The sequence below is a fragment of the Strix uralensis genome, chromosome 1 (assembly GCF_047716275.1).
Source record: "Strix uralensis isolate ZFMK-TIS-50842 chromosome 1, bStrUra1, whole genome shotgun sequence".
Lineage (NCBI taxonomy): Eukaryota > Metazoa > Chordata > Aves > Strigiformes > Strigidae > Strix > Strix uralensis.
In genome coordinates this window covers 64,332,933-64,345,909 of record NC_133972.1, presented here as the reverse complement: position 1 = coordinate 64,345,909, position 12,977 = coordinate 64,332,933, and the positions used below count along the sequence as shown (strand labels likewise).

General features: G+C 44.0%; 1 protein-coding gene and 1 long non-coding RNA gene across 5 annotated transcripts in view; one reads left to right on the top strand and one right to left on the bottom strand.

The window, feature by feature from the left end:
- Positions 1–12,977, bottom strand: part of PRKAG2 (protein kinase AMP-activated non-catalytic subunit gamma 2) — a 222,529-nt gene that overhangs the window by 78,735 nt on the left and 130,817 nt on the right. Inside the window, exon 1 of one of the 4 annotated variants that reach the window (XM_074869163.1) lies at positions 5,535–5,636. The exons of the other annotated variants lie outside the window; for them this stretch is intronic. The gene's annotated coding sequence lies outside the window, so the exon portion shown is untranslated. Of the gene's footprint in view, positions 1–5,534; positions 5,637–12,977 lie in introns of those variants that run through there. 4 annotated transcript variants of the gene reach the window in all.
- On the top strand, positions 4,646–9,627 carry LOC141943578 (uncharacterized). Its single transcript, XR_012629001.1, has 3 exons — positions 4,646–4,875; positions 8,010–8,127; positions 8,444–9,627. It is a non-coding gene; the product is annotated as an uncharacterized LOC141943578 (long non-coding RNA).

Below are 12,977 nucleotides of genomic sequence, written 5' to 3'. Positions count from 1 at the left end.
AATCCAAAAGGAATTTCTATTTGCCATGTGACACTTTTTATTCGATTCCTTCCCAGGACAAGACTGTCCTTTCATTTCCATTCTTCAGCTGGCAGTGAAACAGAGAAGGCGGCAGGCTGTGGCTCCTGAATTTTAAGTAGTTAGCAGCACAAGTGAATCTGAGTTGAGCCAGCTGTTCATTAAGCTGATTCACTCTTCAGACACAATACTATGTTAATTTTGACACATAAGCAAATTGATGCACATTATGTGAAATGAAGTTTAATGCCACTTAATGGCAGTAAAACTATGAACCCGTAAGCAGGTAAATGGCTACTGGCTGTTTCTATTCAAATAGTATTGGTGATACTGACACTAATGTTGTAAAATACCTGTTATTAAAAAAAAAAAAAAAAATTAAGCCTGAAAAGTAATCTTAAGAGTTATTGTACCAAAAAATATGACAGATACTGCTCAGGAAATTTCCTGCCATATCTAGCATTTTCACTTGGTCATACACAGCATGCCTCCCGCCATACAAGAACATACAGCTTCTACTATCAAACCATATAGCCTGTATCTGTGATCAACAGCGCGTCACTCATAATAGCCAGGCCTTCCAGTCCTTCATCTAACCTCCCTGGTTCCTGCTGAGCAGCGTCTGTCCTACCTGCATTAGTAAGCACATTTGTTTCAGTCTTACTAAAACAATTCCATGGCTTTTCATGTAGCTGGTACACCATTCAATGGGAAGCTTACTTGTTTCCAAAAACAAGTTGCAGATTTTTTTATTAATCTGAGACCGAAACCTCCACAGTGAGCCTCTGTTTTCACACTTCCTTCTTAATAGTTATTCTTTACAATTAGATGAGTTTCATCACTTTCTGTTTTGCATTGCTTGTTTTCAACAGACTTGTATTTTTCCTTTATTCAACAGACAAATTTCTATCGGAGCACGTGAGTTGACCAGGGGGCTTGATTGTCAGGAGAGAGGTGGCTGTCAAGGGCTCTGAACTTGGCCTCTCAGGGCTGTAGGCAAGCTGCAGGAAGTAGTATATAGGATCCAGAGATGTATACAATTACAAATTTGTTGCTTTTAAAGAAACAAATACATGTGATCCAAGCACAGCAAGCAGAGACCAGAAATCCTGGTGTAGAGCATCCCTCCCAATGGGATTTTTCTAGTTGACATTGTCAGGAAGGTTCCAGCCGGGCTTCTAACTCCCAGTTTTCTCCCACTCCTCTGTCTTGCAAATATTTGAGAGAATACCATGGGCAAGCAAAGGAACAGATCACCCATGAGCTTGATGGCAAAGAAAGGTGTTTTTTGGGGATTTTTTTTTTTTGAGACAGCCAAATGCACATTCCACTGCTGTTTGACAGCCTCACAGGCAATAAATGTAGAGGTCCTGGTAATGGTTGAGTAGCCACTGAGTAAGTGCCTGAGCCAAGCATAAGCAATTAGCTCAGCATAGTAATTATATTGAGAGACTCAGCACCCCACAGCTGTGGCCAGCACACACCGTCAGAAACACAGGCAACATGTACCTTGCCAGCACAAATGCCAATGGTAGGAGTAAAGCATTAGCAGTGATCTTCAGCAGGTAACAGCATGATGGGAAAACATCCAGTAGAACCGCAAGAAGCATGAGGACGACGTTTGGGCATGCATCTCTATGAGAAGCACACGTGAGCAAAGAATGCTTTATCCTCCTGCGCATCCATCACCCACAAAGCGTGGGGTCAAGAAGCTTGCAAATACCAGCTTTTCACTTTCTGCATCACCTGGCTAACTTTCCAATTCTGCTACTAACAGCAGAGCAAGAGGGGTTTGAGAGTGCCACCTTCCAAATGGCTCCTGCTGTACACAAACCCAGGACTGCCGATAATGGGATATGACATTCTGCAACTGCCGCCTGGGGGCAACTGCTGGGTTATAACAAAAGCTAACTGTGCAGTACTATGATACCAATCTAAAAAGTCACTAAAATGAAAATCAATCACTCCATTCAAACTGCGCTGTAAAGACACATGACATCTGGGCAAACCCTGAGTTTCTTTTTCTGATCCAAACTAGATGACTAATGAGCTTAAGCCAATCCATGCAAATAAGCCACGTGCAATAGTTAGCCCTTATCAACATACTGATAACTGCTGAAAGGAAAGTCTCCTCTGACTTCCCAGCCCCGTATCAGCACGTTAGCCAGGCATAGCGCTACATCACATGGCAGAGATTCACATGGTCACTTGTACTGTGTGCTGGTTATAGCCGGCTGCTGTGAGAAACAATGCCTACAGCAGGACTACTTTATTTACTTAATACACCACCTGGCATTTAAACTTTCACAGAGTACTTTGTGTTCAGAGGCTTTAATGAAATAACTTTTGTTTTTGATTTTAGCAAAGACGTCTGGCTGCTCCAGCTAACATTTAACAGCCCTTTCCACATTAATGTCCGTTGTCCTATCTAGTCTTTCTTTGCTGTTTTGAGCCAAGCTGAGCTAAATGTTCCCTTGCCATTGCAGAAAGATGAAAATTGCCTCTTTGGTGACACTTCAGTGGCCAGCACTGTCTGTCTCTCCATCAACCCTGCCCTCTGCTCGTGGCTGCTATAACTGCTTTCTGCTCCGGCACCCTCTCCCTGGTTTTGTCCAGCTTCCAAATCACAGCCTCCATCATCAGCATTCATGTTTTGCTTCTGGTAGCACCCACTGTGTGCAACGTGCTTCACAAACCTAACAGATAACACAGGCCCCAACCTGAAGGGGGTACATTTTGACAGGCAAAGAGGAGGAAAATTAAGGGGGGAAAGGTGGGAGGGGGAATGTTGTATATGCAACATAAAAAGACAAGTTTGGAACTAAATACTTGCTTGTTCTGATGCTTAATTTCACACTTATGGATTTCATACTTAATCACTGCACTAAATGTCAGCTTTTCAAAAGCAGCTGCTTAGGGGGCTGCAAAACTGGGTAAGTTGTTGCTTTTCCTATGATTTATGATATGCTCATCCAATGTAAATTTAAAAAAATGAGGGAATTGAGGTAAAGATCTTCTTAGCTTGCTTGCTCTAAATCAGTGCCTTAACCATGTACCTTATTTCTGTAACATGCTAAAGCAGAGGAACACCCCATAGAAACTGAAAAAAACCCCAAATATTTTACAAATATGTCATTAGCGGTCCAACTTAATGAAAAGAACATTCTAAATCTGAGCCTGCAGAACCCCACTGAAATCACTGTGGGTGATTTCATCTGCATAGTACATCTACTCTCTGTGTAACCGAGAGACAGAATATTAATGCACATAAAGACCACTAGGATATCCATTTACAGTGTACGCATGACAGCTCCAGGGCTGGTGCCTGGGGAATGCATACTGTAATGCTGCACACAGCTACGGCCGCGCAGCAAGAAGGCGAGCATTTAGACTGTGCCACTTTCTGAGGTTCGGAATAGCAGGTTATAAAGCTGTTGGAGCAGAGTCTTCAGGTCTCAGGTCCCGGGACCTGTTCTCTTTTTAATTTATCAGTTTATATAACCTCAGTTTCCCACTCTTACGATGAAAAAAATAGCTCTAGAGGTGCTAGTAAAGGCATCAGATTTACAGCTGGATTGCAAGTCCTGCAGCACAGTTTACTTTTGCTTATTTTCTGCAATGCTTACAAGGGCACTGAAGTGAGAGTAATTAAATATTTGCAAAGTACTCCAAATCCTCGGGAAAGCTGTAGCTAGAGAATGAAGCCATAATTTGCAATTTCTTTGCTTCTGAAATTCATGTTTTTCAAACCCTCTGGTTCTTCTCTTATTAAAAGAACAAAAAAATCTCCCTCATTCTAGCTCTTTTCAAAATTCAGCAGGAGTCCAAGCACGGCTTCAGCCTGTGGCATTTGCCTCTCCCCACTGTGTCTGACTCAGACTTCTGTCTCATCATCATTCCGATCTTGCTAACCTGGGAATTAATCTTTTTGTGCACATATGGCACAGCAGAGATGGCACAGTGCTCTCTAGCACACCTACCGAAGCCTTCTGAAGAAACAACTAATGACTTCATGGCTCTTGTTTGATTAAAAATAAATTGCTATGCCCTGCTCCTACTCCTTACGCCACTTGCTAGTATAATTTCCATTGCCTTCATTGATACTGGATCATGCTTTTAGTTGAACATTAGTGCAGTAAATGGCTGCTTTCTCTAGACACTAGTCTGCTCAGAGACTAATCCTCTCCTACCCATGAAATGATTCACACCGCACCGGCTTTCTTCTGCCTTTCACAATTTAGATCTCAAAGTGATGTAGAATACAACAAACCCCAGATCTCTTGTCCTTCTGGTTAGTTCTAACCTGGAGTGGTTTCCCGATGCAGTACAAACACTCATCTAGGCACAAGCATGAGGGCAGTGGGGAAGGGGCCAGGAAGAAAGCAGAATCACTTTGTACAGTAGCATTGCTGGTTTATACCACTTGAAGTGTACAGGAAACTACAGCCTGAGTTCTTTTAACAGTTACTATGAACAGAGTTGGCAATCTAGGATCTGGTTGAGGGCACAAGGGAGAAAAAAGGGGAGAAGACAGCTGAACAGCCATCTACCAGAACACCAACTATATCAAAAGACTTAAAATATGCTCTGAATTGGGATGTACTTATCTACCACTGGCAAGTCCATGCTTCCCATATATGAGGAATCAGTTACCATCTTATTTTCTTCTCCCAACACAGGAGCTGGGTAAGCTTAAAATCAAATTAAGCCCTGTCCTCTTGCTGTGATTCTCCACCTTCTTAGCAACAAAGGAAGCACTGCCATGATACCCGACAATGAAATGAGGCTGAAGAACAGTGATATCACATCTCAAAACTTCAGGATGGAGCCAAGAGTTACCCCAAGAGGCCATCCGAGGTATACTAAAAAGATATGTCTACAAAGTTTTAGATGCTGGTGTTGCCACAACTGTACAAGTCAAACACTCTTAGCAAGCATGCTACATGCTCAACAGCCATGAGCACTTGGGCAGATCCTACTTAAAGAAAGAGTTCAGCCAGAAATTAATCCCTACTTTGTTAACAAAAGCCTAAAGGGAACTTTAAACATGTACCTGAATAAGTATCAGCCACATGAACAAACATTCACCCTGGAATATTTAATGATGCTATCATTTTGGATGTTCCCTTGAACTTCATCATCTTATTTTTACCTCCCCATGAGTAAAATTCAAACTCATGGGAGGGGACTAAACTTCAGTGATGTCCACTGCATTGGATCAACCAACATCTGGTCCAATTTTATATCTCTATTACCAAGTGTTTATATTGACCACACACATTTCTGACATTTCTGTGTCTACTACCTGACGCAAGGTTGGCCTGTGTCTTCCCATCCACAAATGCTTTCTTGACTCTTGATCTGCCTCCTTCTTCTGCAGACCAAGCGTCTCCTCTCCTCTCTACGCTTCCTGCTAAAATGTTAAGTCTAATGCTCCCCTTCAGGCCCACTAGAGACTATAGAATTTCTATGTTAGAGGAATTCCTCACACATTTCTTTTTTTCTTGATATTTTACCTTCTGTTTGCAGGTTGATTTAAACCTTCCTCATCCACTTGCCTACTCACCAGAGCACCAGCAAGAGCAACGCCCAAAAGCATGCCACAGGGTGGCTTCCTCTGCTTGGCTGCACAGCAGGTTGCAGCTGATACCTCCTCTCAACACCCCACTCTGTGGTGCTGCAAGCTTCTGGCAGGAAGGAGCACAAGTGCCCTTCAGCAGAGCATGCTTACATTTTTCCAAAGGGCTGGCCAGGCAATTTTCCTCTCCAGGAAATCCTTCCCCTCCCTTGCCATCCAACCCCAGCTTCAACCCACAGCCCATCCCAGGTCACTATTACAGCATGCCTCCAGCACATGACAGCAGTCACATTCCTGGCTTGTTTTACTCCTCAGAGCTGTCATCCTGCTATAAAGTGTATGAAAACAGTAGGAGCCAAAAGGACTCAGCATGTTGGGAGTGAATACCTAAACAGCAGACTCTTTGGAGCAGGGGACACCTTCATGCCAGAGATTTCTCTCACTCAGTGGGGAAATCTGATCTATATTTAAGGAGATATACCTTTGCCCTTTCATTCTGCCTTTCCCTCCCATGACACCAGCTCTCATCCTTTTGCAGGTGTCTCCCTAAGTCCCCAGAGGCTTTGGTCTATCAGCTGTGAACAGGCAGTTCACACTGACACTCTCAGTTACCCTTATTTTATACTCAAGTTAATACTCTAAAACAGGGTAGGGATTTCACAGCCATCGCTTCAGTCCTCAGACTCAGAAAGGCCAAGCCATGTTTGTTCACATACAGGACAGCTAAGTGACAAACCCAGAGGACTAGCTCACTTTAAGCTGCAGAAGCTAGGCAAGTCCAGCAGCCATAAAATTCATGTAAGGTGGACAGAGTGCTTAGTACTTCCATTGCATCAGGCAAAAGCTCAGTGCATCTCCAAGCAGGTACATTTGAAGAGGCCCTTCCTCTCTGACTAGGACAAGGCAATATCTGAAAGCTCAGACATAAGAGATGCAGACAAAGTCTATGATACAAATGTTAATACACTGCAAGGAGAAAAAGCAGAAACAACTCTGACTGGTTAATGTGACAAAGAAAACCATGGACAGGTCTTAAACATCTGATCTCAGTACCTCCTCCCCTAGATGGATCAGTAAGAAAGCCACATCCGTCACTAGAAGATCCGCACTAAGAGAACAACCTGTGGGCAGTGATCTGACCGTCTGCCCTGCTGTTTTCTGTAATTCCACAATGGTCAAGGAAAGGAAATGTACAGAAGACACTTATGCCCTTTTATTTAAGGCTTTAACCCCTCAAGAATCTGTGCACACAGGGCCAGACATGAAGAAGGGCTTCAGAGGAGACTGCGAGGAGGGAACCTGAGGGCATGACCAGACCTCCCAGGGAAGGGATGGCTCCATCAGTCAGGACCAGATCAAGCAATTAGTAAGGCTGCTGCCACAGCCCTGGCAGAGCTTCTCTAATGCTGCTCTTCAACTCAGAGTAGATGATTACTACAACCTCCAGCCCACCACCCTGCCCACCGACACAGCTAGAAACAGACAGGGTTCAGGGCTTCAAACCAGGAAGAAAGTATGTTCAACCTAAAGCCTTCTGAAGAGCAGGAGGCCCTCCACAGGACCACCGTGATCCCTGCAAGAGGAGTCGATGCTTCCTTGCTAACCTGCCCCGGACCTTGGTGCAGGTCCGTGTGGTGCACAGGCAGCCGAGCAGGGTGCTGGTTATGCAAGTACTGACTCAGATGTCATAGAGCAAAGCCAACGCTGCAAAGGCTGTGGTGAACAACTGTCAAATGATAAAAGATTTTAGTCACTGCTGACTGAAGCTGGATTTAACCTAGAGGGAAAGGCTTTGTATCTCATTACCAACCCGCTGCGCCAGTCACTTCCCTCCCCAGCTGCACTATTTTGACCTCATTTCTGAAAATAAATTATGAATGGTTTTCTCCTTGTAACAAGTAACTATTGCACTGGAAAGCTGGTTGTTTTCAGTTGTTAAAGCAAGGCAGTGCTGCAACCTGTTCCTTGAAGCACAGGCAGCTCCAGAAAAGAGCATCACTACCCCAGTCCCTGCATATCCCCTGGATACCCAGACTCAGAAAGCCATTTAGATTGAATCTGCCTCCAGACAGACAGCAACAAGTTTTTGGGCATTTCTGCAAGTAGTAAACCACTATATATTAACCCAGTTTACTGAATGTTTGCAAAAATGTATTTGATGCTGAGAGTCACAGGCTCAACACAAATGAATCAGTCAGATGGTAAAAGACCAGCTGGCTTTAAAGAGCCATCTAGATAAGGGTTCATGTGGCTGATAGCTTATTCGCTGAGCCAGGTCTTGCAAAAACCAGTCGAAAAAGGGGACTGGTGTCTAGTCCTTCCAGTTCAGATTCAGAGGACATATGACGAGGACACTGTACTTGCCAAGAAAACTACATCCTTTGCTTTCCTGAGCCTCTATTTTTTCTGACAGCTGATTATGTTCCTGACACCTCCAGAAAAATAGAAGATGACAGTGCAGAGACAGCATGAACATATGATCCTTAACTCCTACCAACCAAGAGCTTACAGACTGACTGCAAAGAACATCAGTAAGTTCCGCAATATTTCCTTTCAAGAGATGACAGGATAGTACTGAATAACCACTCATAACTCTCCAAATGTTTCCCTAAGATTTATCCTTACAGGCTCTTGTCACATCAGGGGGCTTCAGCAGTTCATTTGCACTACTTGTTCCATTACACTGTAAAGCTGTGGCCTCAAGAAGCTTTTTTTTTTTTTTTTTTCCAAACTATTGCATTGATTAAACAGATATACTCTGCCAAAGTTTCACCACTGTAAAGGCAATTCAATCACTGTTTTGTGGAAGGTAGGTGGTATTTAGCTGACACTTTTTTCTTGACGCAGAATTGAACATGAAGCATCACCCTGAAGTTCTGTTGAACTTGAACAGCATCCAACTTGGAACAACTCAGCTGCGTCGGTGTTGGACCACGGTTGGTACAAGCTGAACACTATCTCAGACCAGCTGAGACCTCCGGACCATCATGTGGCTGGCCACTAGCCTTGCAGAGCTTATGTCCGAGGTATTCACACTATGCAGGGCCAAGTGTGGGATCTCTGACAGTGTTTGCCTTTGCCCTGTCTGTCCCAATGATGCAAAAGGAGTGCTCAGCCCTACTCCAAGCACAGATTGTGCCAGGTTCTGCCACCCCACAAAGTCCTGGAGTTTGGGTGAAAGAAACTTCCTGGCACAGACTTGAAACTTTATAGGGTTAAGACCAGCAAACACAGTTTTTGAAGAATGCACTAACTTCCATTCAACTTGGTAGCAGCAAGAGTGGTAGCAGATTTAAACCAAGACTAGACAGGAGCCAGGTATGCTGGTACCACTGGTACTGAGCAGGCAGAGCAGAAAGGTTGAGAGCTCAGGAACTGGGGAGGCAGTTTCACCAAAATTACAATTATTTGTGTTACTCTGTGCTCTGAGTGCATTGCTTCATCTTGGTAAACAAAGCTGCAATGAAATTAAAGGGCTCTGACAGCGAATCAAAACTATTTAGTGTGAAGGAAAATAATCAGACCTGGATAGGGTACTCAGGCACAGCTGGCCACAGGAGGAGGTGAGTGCTACAGAAACAAAAAGGATATCAAACAGAGCAAGCTTAGCCACTAAAATGGCCAAGGTAAACAAGGTGCAATCTGTGCTAGTCCCTTAGCAATATGCAATTAGAAAAAGGATCCCTGACAGACATGATTACGTAAGTTTATCATTGCTGAGACATGACAGCGCTAATCAATGATCTTGCTTCCCCATGCCCTGTGCCCTACCAGTGGTGAAAGTGCTCCCAGCCACTGCACATTTATGTACTACAGCAGCGTGCAAGGAATGAGTAGAAATAAATCCATGCGGGAAAAACAGAAGACATTACTAAATATTTTGTTTCATTCCTTTGATCTGTCCCCTGAAATCAATCAAAATCCAAAAGAAAATATCCCAAGCCTGTGCTTAAAAAATATGTATCCCATTTTCTTCATCATCCTTTTCTATTTGTCTCTTGTCAATATCTAGAGCTGGAGTTTTAATGACATTTTGCTCTGGCTCTGTTTTCAACACCACTGATGATAAATACACGCCAGCAGCCAGCTGAAGCAACAGTTGCTGCAGATCCAGTGTCAGAGTGTGACAGACATGTGGATGGCTGCTGTAGGTGGGGGGACACGCAACCAGGGACCCTGTGATTCCTGGTCACATGCCACAGCGTGATCAAGGAAAACTGGCTGAGTCCCTTCCCTCGATGTCCTTCCTCTCCTCCTCCCCTTCCCTAAGGAGTTGTCGGCTTTCCTCTCTTGCACTTGGAGCCATTTGGTTTGGCTGACACAGGGGATTTACCTCAATTAAATTAAACCAAGACAGGAGAAATGCGTGCTGAACACAAGGAAACTATCTGCCAGCAGTATATATGAAGCAAAGGGTGCAGGAAAGGCCTCAATACTCACAGGCATCCATGGCCACTTCATCCCTCCTTTACTCAGCTCTGGGCTCTTCCAGAGACCTTTCATGCAGATCTAAAATCTTTAGCCAAGGACTGTCTCTGGCTCCCCAGAAAGCTTTCCTTCCTCTTTACTGGGCAGTGATGCTGAGAAGGGCAAGGGTCCCCTTTCCTGCTGCTTACAGGCTTTTCTTTACTGTTTCCATTCTCTTCAGAGCAGTGCTCTGCCCAGTTCTTCTCTTCCCCCACCCCTCCTCCTTATCTCTTGGTCCCTTCTCCAGCACCTGATGAACAGGACCCAAATTCAGGACAAGCATCTTTGATGACATCAGTAGCAAAGATGGAGACCTTGCTGGCAGCCAGGTGCTGGCCTTGGAGGGATTTCATTCCCTCATGAAGATTACAGGGCTGATTTGTGCTGAAAATGCTGACTTTGCTATGTCCTCCTATATCCCTGTGGATATTATAGGACTCTACTAACAAACCTCTTCCTTCTCCTCCTTTGCCAGGAGTGTCCCAGCACTCATGGTGCTCCTGCTCCCATGGTTTGCTGGGGAAGAGGAAGCAGGAGCACAACACGCTCTCACCATCACCCTCCCTGTGGCTGGTAACATCACCTACATGTGAGCTGGCATTTGCCAAAGCACAGAAAGGTCAGATGGCTCAAAGCACAGAGCCAGATTTCTGTAAATCCCAGGAGAATTTGCGTCAAACACAAATATGTCCATTCAGCTCTGCAATATTACCACAGATCAGCTATGCCATCCCAAACTACTGAGCATTTTGCAAAAAAAAAAAAAAAATAGCCAAACCCCTCATGATAGAGCTCTTCTATAGCAGATTTTAACCACTATATAGATCTCTTTCAGGCTGCAGTTTTTGTGTTCTGTGGAAAGTTGTTTGCCAATACAACTGCTTTAAAACATGTGGCAATGCATGTTTTATCTCTTAAAAGTGATAATACATTTGCTTAGAACAACAGGCACTTTTAAAGACCAAAGCCAACATTTGGTGGTGGAGGCTTTGCTAAAGCAACATGGAGTCATGATTCAGCACAGAAAAGTTCTTTCTAGGTAAGTTCTCCGGCCACAGAACTACTTAAAGTGTCAGTTTAATGCGATAAGGTTGTTTATACCGGTAGCACACTTCATATCAATTGATCAAACTGCAACTTCAAAGGGGTCTCAAGTGCTTGGAAGCAGAAGTATGGTTAATTAATAATGTAAAACAAAACCCAACAAAGGCAAGACATCAGCAGTATATGGGGCTCTGCAGAAATTAGCTTCCATTAGACTTAATCAGAGCAGCATCTCTCATTCCCCTGAGAACATCGATGCAATTTATCCCTTGAGCTACACACTCGCTTTTGGAGTCAGACACATTTTATCATTTACATCAAATATGTAGAGCACTATCTGCAATGAGATGTAGACCAAACTAACAACCTACACATCTCAGTTTATTAAACCATGATTTATATGCTCCCAATAGTTAAAAGTTGCTCTTCAAACATGGGGCAGAAGCACTAACTAGTCCATTACCATCCCTTTCCAAGAGGCCCCAGCAATGCCGTCAGCACATCACCGTTCCCTGGCAGAGGCATGCATTAATTCATGACTTTTCCTGGGGAGCCAGGGCTGGCCGAGTTCCCACTGCACTGAGCTGGAATGCGAAGCTGCCCCTTCCTGGCAGGCTGCTGGGGTCAACCTCTGCCGTTGACTCAGCTGCCCCCGTTTGCACTTCAGTTGCTAATCGGACCCCTCTAACACCACAGAGATGACTCCTGCTCAAATATTTGGCTTCACAAGAGGCCAACTTGCAGATAATGTGTAAAATGGAACGTAGCACAGAAATGCATGAGAAAAGCACATGTTTATCATGATGGTAACACATGGGATGTGTCTAGCCTGTAATGTGGCTAATCATGGCTTTGTTTGTTTGTTTTTTCCTAAGACACGCTTTCTCACTTAAGGGAGCTTTTAAATCTGATCTGCTTTCCATCTTCTATAAATTTCATCCCATGTGGATAATGAAACAGATTCTCATTTGATCCCCCCTTACTCCAAGTGGCAGCCTGGCTTCTCAGTTCTCCCACACAAGTGCAAAGCTGCAGTGCACAGGTCTGCAATGCAGACAGAAACAAACAGTCTGAATTTTATTGAAACGTCCTTCCATTAGCATCTGTAAAACATACACATTCCAAAAATAAAGCGCATACATACACTATTTTCATTTCTCTGCTTCAGCCCTACCCCCTGAGGATCTTTATGCCTTGCCTCTAATGTAGACCTTACCCTTACTGGGTGAGGATGCTGGGCTCCATCTCCATTTCTGTGAGGAGGCCTAAAAATCTCCCCAGCCATTCTGCCGAAGTTGAGGGTGAATTTTTCTGTGATTTCCAAACTGAGCTGCTACCCTTGTTCAACTCTTCTCCAAAAAAATTCCCTCTGGGATTCACAGGGGGTCATTTATCCATTAATAAACCAATGCAACAAATCTGGGCTTGGATTCTTAGGTTGTGTGTATCTCATACATGCAGAAGGGAAGACCATCATTTCTGAGTACTATAGCTTCTGCTGGCCATAACACCATAGAGTGGCCAAGCTGAACTTGCTCCTAAATACCTTGTTTTGCTCAGGGTATGTTGAGATCTGCTGGCACAAATGCTCCATCTGTCACTCTGAGTATGGTATAGCAACACCAACAAACTGTTCCCCCTCTAGAATGTAAATATAACCCAGCATTTCAATAGCTGTGTTATTATAAGTGGCTTTGATATAGCCACAGCAGAGCTACCAAAACGCTATATTAGACGTATGTGTTTTACAAGCCAATCCAATTTTAACTCATTCATGTATTGCCATCACACACAGTTCATCTACCTTGCTTGAATATTGCACAACCAAGAACAAGAGCCAATATTTTCAAATGCCTAAGGCTATGCATGT